Below are 16014 nucleotides of genomic sequence, written 5' to 3'. Positions count from 1 at the left end.
TTTTTTAATGTTTATTTATTTTGAGACAGAGGGAGACAGAGCGTGAGTGGGGGAGGGGCAGAGAGAGAGGGAGACACAAAAACCGAAGCAGGCTCCAGGCTCTGAGCTGTCAGCACAGAGCCTGATGCAGGGCTCGAACCCACGAACCGTGAGATCATGATCTGAGCCAAAGTTGGACGCTCAACCAACTGAGCCACCCAGGCGCCCCCATTTTGCCTTCTTAATGACAATATTTTATTTTTATTTATTCTCTATTCTTTATTTTCTATTTTTCATTTTTATTTATTCCTGTTTTAATAAGAATCGAAACTAATTCTAATGTATAGTTTGAACACCAACTATATGAAATATCTGGCTTAGAGCAAGTGCTCGAAACTTGTTTACAAAAAAAATGTGTTCCAAGTATTCTGGTGAACGCCAGCCAATGCTGGTCATAATGATGCAGAGATGAGGGTCTAAGAGCAGCCTCCTCCTCGACATTGTGAGAAGTGGGGACATTGAGAACTCACTGGTCCATGAAAGGGTAAACAATCTATGTTGACCTGATTGTGACTGAGGCCTAAAGTAAGCAACACGCTGGTAATGTACTAAAAGAAAAAACATATGAAAAAGAGAAGAGAAGTTTGCAAGAATTCAGACTGGTCTGATCATGCTCTGTTCACAAATGCTGGGTGAGATGTAAGTACCTAGGACCAGAGAAAGCCTAGGTAGGTAAATTGCAAAGTCCGAATCCAAGGATTCCAAATTAGTCAAGAGCTAAGGTTGTTTTTTAAGCTTTGACTGTGACCTGGGATCCAGAAAGAAAAACATTCCTCCTTCTCTAGGAACTTATGTAGCTGAGAGAGAGCTCAGCTCGCGTCTTGAAGGAGAAGAAGCTACACAGAGAGAAAGGCTACAGGCTCACGGTTGAAAGCAAACACAGACTAACCAGAGAGACATAGGATTTCAGAGTTGGAAGGAATCACAGCTATTTCCTAATCAAACCTACTCTTGTGATAGACACAAAAACAGGGGAGTTGAATCTATTTAAAGGTTACACTTAGGCTAAGCTAATTCAATAACGTGAGCTTGCCCAATTATAACTGGCCTCATCCAAATATAGCTGTGCTCCCAAGATTCCGTCACCAGGCAGTGAAAGCCATATGCACTCAAAAGGAATGGATATATGCACTGCCTGAGCCGTGACGGACACTGGGAGCAGCGGATCATGGGAGAGAAAAATCACTGGAGTGTTCACAGATTTGGGGAGTACAGTTCTAGAGGCAGACACTCTCTATTTTTGATCCCCTGGAAAGTGAAAGTAGAAAGCTCTCCGGAGTAAGTGGGATGAAGAGCCACCCCAGGGAGCTCTCTGTTTGTGGGGTCTCATACTTATCATATTCCCAGACTGCTGTCTCTCACTATGTACTAGTTTCCTGCAGTTGCCGTAACAGACTACCAAAAACTTAAAAATAATAGAAACGTATTATTTGCTTCCAATAATAGAAACATATTCTCCCACCATCACAGAGGCCAGAACTCTAAAATTCGTGTCACTGAGATGAAATCAAGGTATCATCAAGGCCACACCTCTTGTTTGTGTGTGTGCACGCACGCGCGCGTGTGTGTGTGTAGGTGTGTGATCTCCCTCTGCCTCTCTCTTATAAGGACACATGTGATTGCATTTAATCACCTCCTCTCAAGAACCTTAACCTAATCACATCTGCAAAGACCCTTATTCTAAATAAGTGAACATTTTACAGGTTTCAGGGATTAGGGATATTCTTCAGTCTCCCAAGTCATGTTAACAAAAGTCCACCCTTAATATAAAAATATTTTCTGTTAATGTAAACTGTTAACACAAAAATATTTTCAAATAAAGAAACTCACAGGAAGCCACACTGTGAGACTCTTCTCCATCCGATTCCTAATCCTCCTGTGCCCCTTTGTTACTTGCATAGGGACATTTCTTTATAAGGACTGGGTTTAAAATTTTTTCTAATGTTTAAAAAAACATTTTGGGGGAAGGTGGAGGGGCAGAGAGAGAGGGAGACAGAGGAGCCAAAGCAGGCTCTGCGCCGACAGCAGAGAGCCCGATGCAGAGCTTGAACTCATGAACCGTAAGATCATGACCTGAGCTGAAATCAAGAGTTGGACGCTTAAATGACTGAGCCACGCAGGCACCCCAAGGAATAATTGTAAGTTGACCTAAGGAAGCAATAAATGTTAGGCAGTACAAACATTCAAAAATCTAATAAAATCATGTAGGTCTTCATTCCTGACTTCTTTCAGCAGCAGATTTAAAGCTCCTTCCTAAGATGGTTCTGGAGGTCCTCCAAAAGCCCTTCTACTTCAAAAAGTCACCATCACTACGTCTCACCTTCTTCAGCTTCTCTATACCACCACACTGAAAAGATCAAGTGAGATTATTTGCTCCCAGACAGTTAGAGTTTGTATATTGTTTGGATACTGTTTGGTTCGCTCATTATCTCAAGAAATATTTCTTAACTGCCTGTCATGAGTCAGACACTGCATTAATCCTTGGAGATAGAGGAAAGGTGGGCTGATGTTCCCAGTAAGTGCAGACGTACCTGTGATGAATGCCATAACAAAGTCGACACCAGCGTCAGGGGAAGCTACAGCAACAGAGGGAGGTGTAGCAGAGAGAGCTCAGCCTCTTGAAACACAAAGAATGGGGTTCAAATCCCAACTTGCCACTTAGTGTCTTACTGTGTGACCTTAGGCAAATCACTTAAGCTCCTTGGGCCTTACTTTTCCTACCTGTAACAAGGGGACACAGACTACCCACTTTAAACAGCTATTGGGAGAACTAAGTAGTATAACATATACAAAGCCCCTGCAGTGTGGTAAGGAGCATCTGAGCCAGCCTGAAGGAATTGGGGAAGCTTGACAGAGAGGTAAGGCTTGGACTGAAACTTGACAGGCACGTAAAGGTTTGTCAAGTCAGTCCGGGCAAAAGCTAAAAGCTCAAGGTAACTGGAAAGAAGGTCATGAGGTGGGGCTAGAGAGGTGGGCAGGAGTCAGTTATAAGGTTAACAGGGAGCCTTTGGTGAACTTCTAACAGGGAAGTGACATGCTCTGATTTACACAAACATGTCAAGAATGGTTTGGGGTACACACAAAAACAAAGTTAGGGAAATCCGTTACAACCTGTAACGATCCTGGCAAAAGCTCACAAAGGCTTGAAGTCAGACACTGACATGGAAGAGGACAAGACAAGAAGACAAGACATTTTGGAGTTAGAATTTTTTAGTGGGGGGGTTGTCTGTGACAGGTAATGGAGAATAAGAAGATCAGGATGTCTCCAAAATTCTCCAGTTACATCTGTATGATATCAAAATAACTATGATTCCTTCCTTCTTTCCATCCTTCCTTCCTTCCTTCCTTTTTCTTTCCCTTCTTCCTCCCCTCTTTTCCCTCCATCTGTATCTCTCTCTGTTTTCTTTCTTTCTGATAAAATCAAATGAAATCTTTCCTTTTGAACTGAAACAGAAATTCAAACTGGGATATAAATACAAAAGTATGTTGAACGTATTTTTCAGCTTTCAAGTGGTTGTTTTGACAGAACAAAGTCAGTATAAATGTATTTTTAAATCCTGTTAAGCTTTCTCCTTAAAAAATGTAAGGATTCTGGTGGAGTTCTAAAGTGAAAACATTCTTTTCACTAATGAGAAATGACAGAGTGCTGAGAGGCCCCAGATGTCAAATATAAATGAAATTTTAGAGGGAGAATTTCAGGGTTCACCCCAGTGACCACCCCAGTAATCATGACTACTGTCTGTGGCCAGCTAATAAACTGTATCTGTAAAAGTTAGCTGCGACAGGGGTGCCTGGGTGGCTCAGTCAGTTACATTAAGCATCCAACTTCGGCTGGGGTCATGATCTCACAGTCTGTGAGTTCAAGCCCCGCGTTGGGCTCTGTGCTGACAGCTCAGAGCCTGGAGCCTGCTTTGGATTCTGTGTCTTATTCTCTCTCTGCCCCTCCTCCTACTTGTGCTCTGTCTCTCAAATAAATAAATAAATTTAAAAATTAAGAAAAAACTTTTTTAAAGTTAGCTGCAGCAACCAAATCGAGTTACTCAGAGTGGGTTACATTATCAGATATCTACTGGCTTATTTACTCCTGAAATAAATTGACTCCATCCCATCTGACAAGGATTATGGATTATTTTTATTCAACTTTTCCAATAATTTTACTTCTCTTGACCTGATTAACAATCATTCAATATTCAGTAAATGTGTAGTAGGTTACCATTAAATGTAACTGTATGAGAAGCCACAGAATTATAAAGAACACAATTTGGTACTGAGACAGAGGTGAGATACAGCACGCCCAGTACAAGGCAGACTGCCCTGGGACCACCTGTTATAACAAGGTTCTCAGAGTACAGAGGAGAGTTACACTTCCCAGGGAAATAACTGATGGCAGAGATGAAGGTAGAAAAAAATCTCAGGCAGAGAGAACCACATAAACAGAAAGACAGAAAGCGATCAGCTCCAGGATTCTCCTTTATTCATACCGCCCCCCCCTCCCCCGCCCACCAACCCGTCAGAGCATGCTTCTTCTCACTGAGGTTCCTTGGCCCATAACACCTCCTTCCCTCCTTTCTCCTTCTGCTGGTCTCAATTCTAATATTACTTCCTCTAGGAAGCCCTCTCTGACCTTTTTAGGTAGAATTTAAAGCTTCCTTTTTGTAACTCACAAAAGCTTTCTGGGCACATTTTTAAATGCATATATCACACGTTATTTAAAAATGGCTACTGGGATTTAAGTCCCTTACTTTTGCCCCTTGACATCCAAAGGACTTTAGGCAAGCTACTTAACTTTTCTGTGCTTTGATTGGCTTAGCGCCAAATCTACCAAGATCAATGTTCAATAAGTGCTGGCCACTGTTATTATGGCATATTTAGAACTCTTGTCTCCCACAATTGACTGTAAACCTCTGGTGGCTAGGGATTTATCTTATTTGTCTTTGTATCTCCAGACTCTAACATAGAACTTGGGAAATGCTGAATAAATGAAAATTTTCAGTGGCCAATGTCTGCTTCTGGGAGTGTTTCTGAGAAGATCTTCAGGAGAAAATACCCGGTATGCAAATGGTAATTCAGAATTAGTGCTTGGAAGAAAATCATTTACATTAATGTGACCATTTGAGCGTTAGGTATACAATAGTGATGTCAAGAGGTGGAATGCAGGGACAGATGTGAATGATAACAAGGAAGCATTACAGTGAATAGATTCCTCCCAAATTACTCTTACAGCCCTCATAGTGACTTGGAACTTTTAAAATTCTTCAAATCATGTAGTATCACAAACTTCCCCCACACCACTCAGCGGCAAGTGGCTTAAAAGTACAGGGAAGAAAACAACTTATAATGTACTGCATTTAAATGGTTTTCGGAGGAAAACACTTGTAAGTATATAGGATCTTAATTAGTGTAAATTCAAATACCCTAATTTATTTTATTTAGGGGCTAGGGAGAGGACTACCATTGTCTTAAAACCTTCCAACAATAATATGATTGATATTAACTTACTCATTAAAGCAAGCATTTGGCAAGAAATTTAAACTAAACATTTGTATAATTTTTTAAAAAATTTGTTCTTATTAGTTCTATGAGTAAATTGCTTAGGTATATTCTATATTCTTAATTAATAACACAAAATGGATAATATTTGTGAGAAGGCCCCCTCTATTTCTGGATGGAAAAGGTACAGAAAAACCATGAACATGTCATCATTCATTCTGCTTGAGGGTTGCATGAACTGACTTCCTACATCTAACTGGTTAAAAGGGGCAATATGATGGGGAGCCTGGGTGGCTTACCGTTTGTGAGTTTGAACCCTGTGTCGGGTTCTGTGCTGAAAGCTCAGAGCCTGGAGCCTGCTTCGGATTCTGTGTCTCCCTCTCTCTCTCTGCCACTCCCCCACTCATGCTCTGACTCTCTCTCTCTCTCTCTCTCTCCTCCCCCTCTCAAAAATAAAACATTAAAAAATAAAAGGGGCAATATGCTGCAAACACAGATACAACAGAAAAGGACCCACTTCTATCTACCCTTTCTTATGTGCCAATTATTTTCTGGTTCACATTATGGGAAAACTTCCTAGACATTATACTGACTCTGGACATCACTTAGAACAATACCCAAATGACTGGGGTTGGCAAATACAAGAAGGAAAAAGAAAGGAGACAAGAAATTGAGCCCAGTAGGGGCGCCTGGGTGGCTCAGTAGGTTAAGCGTCCGACTTCGGCTCAGGTCACCATCTCACAGTTTGTGAGTTTGAGCCCCGCGTCGGGCTCTGTGCTGACAGCTCAGAGCCTGGAGCCTGCTTCACATTCTGTGTCTCCCTCTCTCTCTGCCCCTTCCCTGCTCATGCTGTGTCTCTCTCTGTCTCAAAAAATAAGCATTTTTAAAAAATTTTAAAAAAAGAAAAGAAATTGAGACCAGTAAACTAAAGCCAGTTGAAACTCTTTGACAGCCTTTTCCCTCTCAGCTCTAACAAGCCTTGTTCTAAATTAAGCAAGGTAAACACCTAAGATGACAACACTTTTATTTAAAGAATCTGAGAGAGATTCCATGGACCTCCTGAATTCAGATGGGAGAGTGGCTTAACACATACATCTTAACAATACCAGTTACTTTATTCTGGTTACTAAAAACCAATTAGAAGTGTTTCCCTATGTCTCATGCTAGAGGGTAACACAGATTGGTGTCTGGTGTCATGTTCCTGCAACATTCTCAGAGATGCACCTGTAATTGGGCTTGAGGAACAAGGCAGCCACTGGGAGGTGGAGGAGATCGTATTTGCTCTAATTTGTGGTAAATTCTGCAGCCATCTGCAGCTTTCTGACCTCACACTGAATTAGGGTCTGGTCTCCCCTAATGAGTTGCATAAAGGTATCCATTCCATCATAAACTGTGTCTCTAGGACCTGGGAAGATGTATAGTATTGTAAGTGATGATGGACAAGTCTGTAATTGAAGTGTTTGAGGTTACGAGTTGGGTTCACCGGATCAGTTACTCTCACAGGGAAGTGCAGAGACTCACCTCTCACAGGAGGGACATTCAAAGTTTTCAGGAGAAGAGGGAAGTTTTAAACCATGAGGGAGGATATGAAGACAGATCAAAGATAGGTGATGTTAAGGCAGAGAAATGACCTTGACTTATCTTCCCACAGCTCATAGCCCAATGACAGAAACTGTATTCAGACATGTATAGTACATAATAAAGTCAGTAGTTTAAAAAAAATATATATATATAAACAATAAAAATTAATAAAAAAAACAAAAAACAAATTAAGTGGTACCACTTAGTTTCTTGAAGTCCCTGAGTTATCAATGACTCAAATACATAAAAATTGCTGACCTGTAAAACCATTTCTCAGGCAGCCAATACAGCTCATAACGAAAGCTATATAGGCCATGAAATACAATAATAAAAAGTAAATAAATAAATAAATAAATAAATAAATAAATAAATAAAAATTTAAAAAGGGGCGCCTGGGTGGCTCAGTTGGTTAACCATCCAACTTCGGCTCAGGTCATGATCTCGTGATTTGTGAGTTCAAGCCCTGCATTGGGCTGTGTGCTGACAGCTCAGAGCCTGGAGCCTGCTTCAGGTTCTGTGTCTCTCTCTCTGCCCGTCCCCCCCCCCCCCCTCACACACACACACACTCACTCTCTCTCTCTCTCTTTCTCTCAAAAATAAACTTATAAAGAATTTATTAAAAAAATACAATAGTAAACTATCAGAAAGAGAACATAGTAATTACTATATCTTTCCACTTCCTGTGCACATTTAAGCTATGCTTTCTTTCGTCCATTTAGCTGTTTTCAGTTGAAAAGATGAGATGCATTTTGTAGGTTATAAAATACAAAAACACTTATCTTTGGAGCAAATCTGTAGCATAGCAGGAAGAACACAAATGAAATAGACTGAAGCCTTGAATTTCATCACCTATTTGAGGAAATCTTTGTATTTCATGGGTAGACTTCAATATTAGACATAAGAGCAGTAAAACAAAAACAAAAAAAACAAAAACAAAAAACTAAGAGCTGCCATTTAAAAAAAAAATTTTTTTTTAATGTTTATTTATCCTTGAGACAGAGAGAGACAGAGCATGAACAGGGGAGGGGCAGAGAGAGAGGGAGACACAGAATCTGAAACAGGCTCCAGGCTCTGAGCTGTCAGCACAGAGCCCGACGCGGGGCTCAAACTCACGGACCGCGAGATCGTGACCTGAGCCGAAGTCAGATGCTTAACCGACCGAGCCACCCAGGCGCCCCAGGAGCTGCCATTTTTAAAAGAATCCCATTTCTACTGGATGCTGTACTGATACGCCTGACTGTCCACATTTAGAACCACGGTAATGACTGGTGGCAGCAGCATCTCACACTCAAACTCTGGAACTCTGTGCATCATCAAAACGGTCAGCCCCTGTGATTTGTCAAATCAACTCTGAGAAAGGCACCTCTATGTGACTTGAAAATCAATGATGTTTCAGAAAAATCCTCAACCCAGAACAGGAAAAAGAAACATGCAATGATAAGAACATCAATGAGAATGAGCACTATGTGTTTTGTTTATTTTGGAGAGAAAGTGATACTTTTTCGTGTAATCTGTCTAGAAAAATGGTTCAGCTTTTTGGAAGCCCCTTTAATAATATGTTGAAAGTCTGGGGTTCCAGAAAAATGTATATAGACATAAAACCCTGCCAATTCAAATTCCCTGACCCCCAAGTCGAGACATTTTGATTTAGATGTCTGTAAGGAATCTTTCTGCAGCTAGCAAGACTGATATTCTCAGTTACAAAATTAGATCAGAATGAGTTCTTTGGGAAGCCTGTATTGGCCAACACGTGGAAAAACAACGGGTTTGTCCTGAAAGAATAAAGGAAAAGAGGAGATTACATCTAAGCTTCATTAGTGTTTTGGTTCAGACATAAATTCAATTTCCAAAATGGTAGCTCTTTGAAATTAATATAGGCCCCAGATCAGTGCAACTTTAATCACCAAACCATCAATGCCATTTCTTAGGGAGAAATTTTCATTTTCTTAATAGCAGAAGAGAGGCTGGACTTGGGGCTTATTAATGAAGCCAGCAAAGGTTAATGATGAAGGACACACAAAAAAACAACCATATTGTTTAGAACTCGACCATGTATCTTACTGCTTGAATATCTGCAATTCGCTAAGGAAATGTAGTACAGCAAGTCAGAACCAATAATTCAGCAACTGCAAATTACCATTCAAAAAATGACTTCCACAATATTTGCTCATATAGTTAGTGGGATCTTATAGGAAATGATTAACTTAAGAAATCTCTATCAAGTACCAACTTATCTAGAGCACTACACTAGACACTGAAGGTGATATGAAAGAGAATAGTTCACTGTGAAAGAATATGCCCCAAAAGGAAAGAAGAAAGCTCAGGATTTGAAGCTTATCACAAAAATTGAGAAGAGTGGATAGGATGATCTTTTAAAAAGAAACATGAAAAAATCATGTGCTACATTTATCCCTGCCACATTGTACAGCACCCACAACACAGATACCTCTAGGCATACTGCCAATTGCTATCTTTATGCATGTGGCACATCAAGGAGTTACATCCAGAAGGTACCCAAATACCACAGGAATAAAGGAAGCTACTGCCCCGGGAAGGAAAGGGTGGGGAATGGTCACCTCTCCTTGTTGAGGGTATTAAGGGCCCTATGAAGATAAGATTGGTCAGTCATACTTCTTGTCCATCTTTCTGGTGACTCATTCTGGAATATCATAGTCTACTGAAACATACAAATCCCCACTAGCCCATGATTCAGTCCTTGGATCCTCTTAGGAATGAGTCACATTGCTAGAAGACAAAAGGAGCATCATTTGTATCTAAGAAGTCACAGGCTAGAGACTAAGAGACCCAGGAGCACAAGTGTGGTTTTTATGCCTCTTCACCTCAATGGTTAGTACTTTGGCAAAGTGAAAAGACTGGAGAAGTGAGAGATCTACTATGAAGAGATGACCAGTAAATGGGATGCCATGTCTGTTTGATGCCTTTACTTGCCACAGTGATGGCCTTTGGGTAGGGCTGGAGGACATCTCATCAGGAGAGGGAAGAAAGTCTTCAAAACCATTAGCCAGTCTTTAACTTGAATATGGAAGGGGGGGGGGGGAAGCAATGCTCATGTAAAACCATGAAACTAGTTGCCAGAAAGGTCTTCAGTCATGTCATGGGAAAAAGAATAATAGTTCAGAAGGAGCCATGAGACTCCTATAAGAAAACAATTGGGAAAACTTCCCAAAATGATACTCTCAAGGGTCTCATAGTTGTATGATACCAGTACACAGCATGGGAATTTGAGAATAAAATGGTAAATACCATCTCATATTAATTACTCGAAGTTGGTAGAATTCCAAAGAAATATCTGTAAGGAAGGGAGGTAAAGAAATATCACTTATTATTTGTGTGAAAACCCATGAACCTAGGTGGTAAAGGATGATGAAGACATTCAAATAAGGATTAAATGAGAGGAAAATATATTGTTTTGTTGATAAAATTGTTATCAACAGACTATCAGTCCAAATGGATAGTCTGGAAGAAATGGATGATGTGTTCCTAATTTAGTTTACAATGCTGGCAAGAGGCACAAAACAGTTGTGATGGAAAACTTCAACTACCCAGACATTTGATTGGAGGCTCTAAACTAAAAGCAGAATGTCTGACAAGTTATTGCCTGGACTGGATAGCAACTTTATATCTTTATAGACAGTGGAAGTAACCAGGGAACTGCTACTTGGATCTAATTATAAACAACAAAGATATCAACCAGTGAAGCGAAATAAAGGCATACCTTGTTGTACTGCACGTCACTTTATTGTGGTTCACAGACATTGCACTTTTTACAAATTGAAAGTTTGTGGCAACCCTGCACTGAGCAAGTCTATCAGGACCATTTTTCTTTTCTCTTCTTTTCTTTTTTTAATATTTATTTATTTTTGAGAGAGAGTGTGAGCAGGCGAGGGGTGGGGGGGAGGGAGGTACAGAGCATCCCAAGCAGGCTTCACACTGACTACAGAGCCAGACGCGGGGCTTGAACTCACCCACCATGAGATCATGACCTGCACCAAAATTAAGAGTCGCAAGTTCAACCAACTGAGCCACCCAGGCACCCCTCAGCACCATTTTTCTAACAGTATTTGCTCACCATGTGTCTCTGTGTCACATTTTGGTTATTCTCCCAATATTTCAAACTTTTTTGTTATTATTATTTTGTTATGTGATCTTTTCAAAAAATTATTTTTTAATGTTTGTTTTTGAGAGAGAGAGAGAGAGAGAGAGAGAGAGAGCACGAATGGGGAAGGGGCAAAGAGAAGTCAGACACTTAAGTGACTGCGCCACTCAGGCACCCCTGTTACGGTTTTCTTTGATGTTGCTATTGTAATTGTACTGCGGCATCATGAACCATGTCCATATAAGTTGGGCAACTTGACTGATAAATGTTGTATGTGTTCTGACTGCCCCACTGATGGTCATTCCTCCATCTTTCTTCTTCTTGGGCCTCCCTATTCCCTAAGACACAACAATATTGAAATAGGCCAATTAATAACCCAATAATGGCCTCTAAGCGTTCAAGTGAAAGGAAGTGTCAAATGTCTCTCACTTGAAATCAAACGCTACAAATAAGCTTAGTCAAAAAGCTGAGACAGGGGGCGCCTGGGTGGCTCAGTCGGTTAAGCGGCCGACTTCAGCTCAGGTCATGATCTCGCGGTCCATGAGTTCGAGCCCCGCATCGGGCTCTGCGCTGACAGCTCGGAGCCTGCAGCCTGTTTCAGATTCTGTGTCTCCCTCTCTCTGACCCTCCCCCGTTCATGTTCTGTCTCTTTCTGTCTCAAAAATAAATAAAAGTTAAAAAAAAAAACAAAAAAAAAAACCTGAGACAGGCTGAAAGCTAGGCCTCTTGCACCAAACAGTTAGCCAAGTTGTGAATTCAAAGGGAAAGTCTTTGAAGGTAATTAGAAATGCTACCTCAGTCAACACACATATTATAAGAAAGCAAAACAACCCAAATGCTGATACGGAGAAAGTTTTAACAGTCTGGACAGAAGATCAAACAGCCATAGCATTCCCTTAAGCCAAATTCCAGTCCAGAGACACATTCTGTTTTCACTTCTATGAATACAGAGGGGTGAGGAAGCTGCAAAAGAAAAGTTTAAAGCTAGCAGAGATCGGTTCATGAGGTTTAAGGAAAGAAGCTGTCTCTGTAACATAAAAGTCCAAGAAAAAGCAGCAAATGCTGATGTAAAAGCTGCAGCAAGTTATCCAGAAGATCAAGCTAAGATAATTCATGAAGGTGGCTACACTAAACAACAGATTTTCAGTGTAGACAAAACAGACTTATATTAGAAGAAGATACCACCTAGGACTTTCATAGGTAGAGAGGAGAAGTCAATGTCTAGCTTTGAAGATTCAAAGGGAAGGCTGACTCTCTTGTTAGAGGCCAGTACAGGTGGTGACTTTAAATTGAAGCCAGTGTTCATTTACCATTCCAAAAATCCTACTGCCCTTAAGAATTATGCTAAATCTACTCTGCCCATACTCTAGAAATGGAACATCAAAGCCTGGATGACAGCACATCTGTGCACACAGGGTTTACTGAATATTTTAAGCCCACTGTTGAGACCTACTGCTGAAAGAAAGAAAGAAAGAAAGAAAGAAAGAAAGAAAGAAAGAAAGAAAGAAAGAAAGAAAAGAGAAGAGAAGAGAAAAGAAAAGAAAAGAAAAGAAAAGAAAAGAAAAGAAAAGAAAAGAAAAGAAAAGATTCCTCTCAAAGTATCACTGCTCATTGACAATGCACCTGGCCACCCAAGAGCTCTGGCGGAGATACACAAGATTAATGTTGTTTTCATGCCTGCTAACATAACATCTGTTCTACAGCCCATGGACCAAGGAGTAATTTCAACTTTCAAGTCATATTCTTTAAGAAATACATTTTGTAAGACTCTAGTTACCACAGATACTGGTTCATCTGATGGATCTGGGCAAAGTAAGCTGAAAACTTTTGGGAAAAGGACTCATCATTAAGATGCCATTAAGAACACTCATGATTCATGTGAAAAGGTCAAAATATCAACACAAACAGGAGTTCAGAAGAAGTTAATTCCAATCTTCATGGGACTTTGAGGGGCTCAAGACCAGTGGAGGCAGTAACTGCAGATGTTATGGAAATAGCAAGATAACTAGTCTTGGAAGTGGAGCTTGAAGATGATGTTGAATTGCTGCAGCCTCACGATAAAAATTTAACAAATGAGGAGATGCTTGCTTCTCATGGATGAGCAAAGAAAGTGATTTCTTGAAACGGAATCTACTCCTGGTGAAGATGCTGTGAACGATGTTGAAATGCAAACAAGGGATTTAAAATATTACCTAAACTCAGTCGATAAACAGTGGCAAGGTTGAAGAGAATCAATTATAATTTTGAAAGAAACTCTACCCTGGGTAAAATGCTATCAAATAGCACCACATGCTACAGAGAAATCATTCATGAAAGGAAGATTCCATCAATGTGACAAACTTCACTGATGTCTTAAGAAACTGCCACAGTCATCCCAACTTTCAGCAACCACCACCCTGATCAGTCAGCAGCCAGAGCATTGAGGCAAGACCCTCCACCAGCAAGAGGATTATGACTCACTGAAACCTCAGATGATAGTTAGCATTTGTTAGCAATAAAGGATTTTTAAGTTAAGGTATGTATGTCGTTGTGGGGTTTTTTTTGACATATGCTATTTATAGACTACAGTATAACATAAACATAACTTTTATATGTACCAGGAAGCCAAAAAATTCAATTGACTTGCTTTTTAGCGATACTCGCTTTATTGCAGTGGTCTGGAACTTTACGTTATCTCTGAGGTCTGCCTTTAATGAAACTTGGGTGGAAATGATGTCACTATATGTCACATATGACAGAGACCTCTTAACGGTCCGCCACTTATGCAAGGCTGTCACAAGTTTTGTAAAACACACTTGCTGATGCATAGGGACCCAAGGCTCAAGTTCAACAGATTACACTCTAGTACCTCTGCTTTGCCTGCCATGTTGTGTGCTTATCAAGTGCCTGCTGCGTTTCCTTCCAAAGCTATCCATGCCAATCGTACTGGATATTGTGGATAAAGAATTTAAGTTAAATACTCTACAAACTGACTAATTATTAGTGTAAAAAGAAAAAAAAGGTAAACTATGCTAAATGTTTTAGAGAATTTTGATAAAAAATTCTAACAAGAAGTGTTAAATTAGGTGTAGGTAATTCAACACAAAAAAATAGAAATATAGATTCAAGGTGTGTGTGTCGTTTTATGATTTGCCACTTTAGCTGTCTTATTATTAATTGTCCAACTCCATTCCAACAGCAGCAGACAAAAGGCTTCTATCATGGCATTTTTGACAGTCAGGTAGGGGGTGGCTGAAAATGATAATAAAACCTAGACTTCAGGAAGGCAGACTTCAAAAAGGTCAGCAGAGGGGCAGTCAGCTGGCTCAGGATGTAGAGCATGCAACTCTGGATCTCAGGGTCGTGAGTTCAAGCCCTATGTTGGGCACAGAGCTTACTTTTAAAAAAGAGGTGGGGGGGAGGGGTGTGATGGAAGGATGCCTGGGTGGCTCAGTTGGATACATGTCCGACTTCAGCCCAGGTCATGATCTCACAGTTCATGGGTTCGAGCCCCGCATCAGGCTCTGTGCTGACAGCTCAGAGCCTGGAGCCTGCTTTGGATGCTGTGTCTGCCTCTCTCTCTGACCTTCCCCCACTCACACTCTCTTTGTGTCTCTCTCTCAAAAATAAATAAACATTAAAAATTTTAAAATAAATAAATAGATAAAATTTTTAAAAGGTAGGGGATGAGCAGAAACAGAGCCATGACTGGAGCAAGAGACTCTGAAAAGGGTTGAGTGGCACCCATCTGTCCACATCGTCTGTAATTCTATCCATACAATCTTAGGTTGGGATTCCACCAAGGGAGAAATGATGGGGGCTCCTACATCGTTCTCCGGGGCCTCTGACTTCAACAGACTAGAATAAAAATTAGAAAGAAGGGCTCCCCAAGAACAAAGGTAAGAAAGTGCTGGGGCTCTCTGAAAATAGTGACATATAAATTGGGACTTAAACTTTATAAGAACAACAAAAATGTTCATTTAGCTACGTTAGGAACGAAAGGGATGCCAGGAAGAGATAAGTGAGAGGGTTGGCACCATGACATAATGTTGCTGAACTAACAAAGAGAAAGACTACACCACTATTATTTTTGTCCTGTCTACTCTTCCAAGAAGAATGATTTCTGGACTTAAAATAGTAGACCAAATATGGTCGCAGAAAACGAAAGCCCAAGATTGGTAAAGAGATTTAAAGTGAGCAGCAGGAGTCTGTAAAAGAACTACAATCCGGTGCACTGAGAAAACGCATAAATAAGAGTGCTCAGCGTTGCTGAACAATGGAGGTACTGGCAGAGTTGAATGAACACATGTAAATCTGATGCTCAGAAAAAGAAAGGAGGAGGAATGGATGCAGATTTCACAATTCACAGGCCTTTGAGCTTCATTTTTATACCAGGAAAGATTATAGAATTGATATCAATGGGATGGTTTGAAATTTTTAAAAAAAGTCGTAAATAGTATTTTTCAAACTAAAAGCAACTATTGAATTTATTAGGGAAACAATAGAGGCATTTCTTTTAAAAAGCAGGATCAAAATCAGAATGACTACTACTGGGGACGGGGAAGACACAAATTCTCCCCTCTTCATATTTTCATGAAAGGAAATCTGGCACCACAGAAAGAAGAAATTGCCCACAGAGGAGTTTTAGAGTTGAAGACAAAGAAAAGCATTGTTTCTCCTGACTTGATTTCTGTTGAAGTAACCGATGTGCAGTCAAAGCCTTTGAGATATTTGTAAAAGTGTGGCAGCTCTTGGAACTGAATGAGGTTAAGAAGTTTAAATAGACAAAATGCATTTGTGATAGAAAA

The 16014-nt window shown here is 40.3% G+C and overlaps 1 protein-coding gene and 1 long non-coding RNA gene across 2 annotated transcripts in view; both read right to left on the bottom strand.

Annotated features, from left to right (window-relative positions):
* The window catches only part of NIBAN1 (niban apoptosis regulator 1), a 153176-nt gene that overhangs the window by 111180 nt on the left and 25982 nt on the right, over nucleotides 1–16014 (bottom strand). The gene's annotated exons all lie outside the window — the stretch shown is intronic.
* LOC131495622 (uncharacterized) lies at nucleotides 11318–12751 on the bottom strand. Its single transcript, XR_009254028.1, has 2 exons — nucleotides 11928–12751; nucleotides 11318–11693 (listed from the first exon to the last, which is right to left on the bottom strand). It is a non-coding gene; the product is annotated as an uncharacterized LOC131495622 (long non-coding RNA).

This window comes from Neofelis nebulosa, chromosome 15 (assembly GCF_028018385.1).
Source record: "Neofelis nebulosa isolate mNeoNeb1 chromosome 15, mNeoNeb1.pri, whole genome shotgun sequence".
NCBI lineage: Eukaryota > Metazoa > Chordata > Mammalia > Carnivora > Felidae > Neofelis > Neofelis nebulosa.
This window is presented reverse-complemented; position numbering and strand designations above follow the sequence as displayed.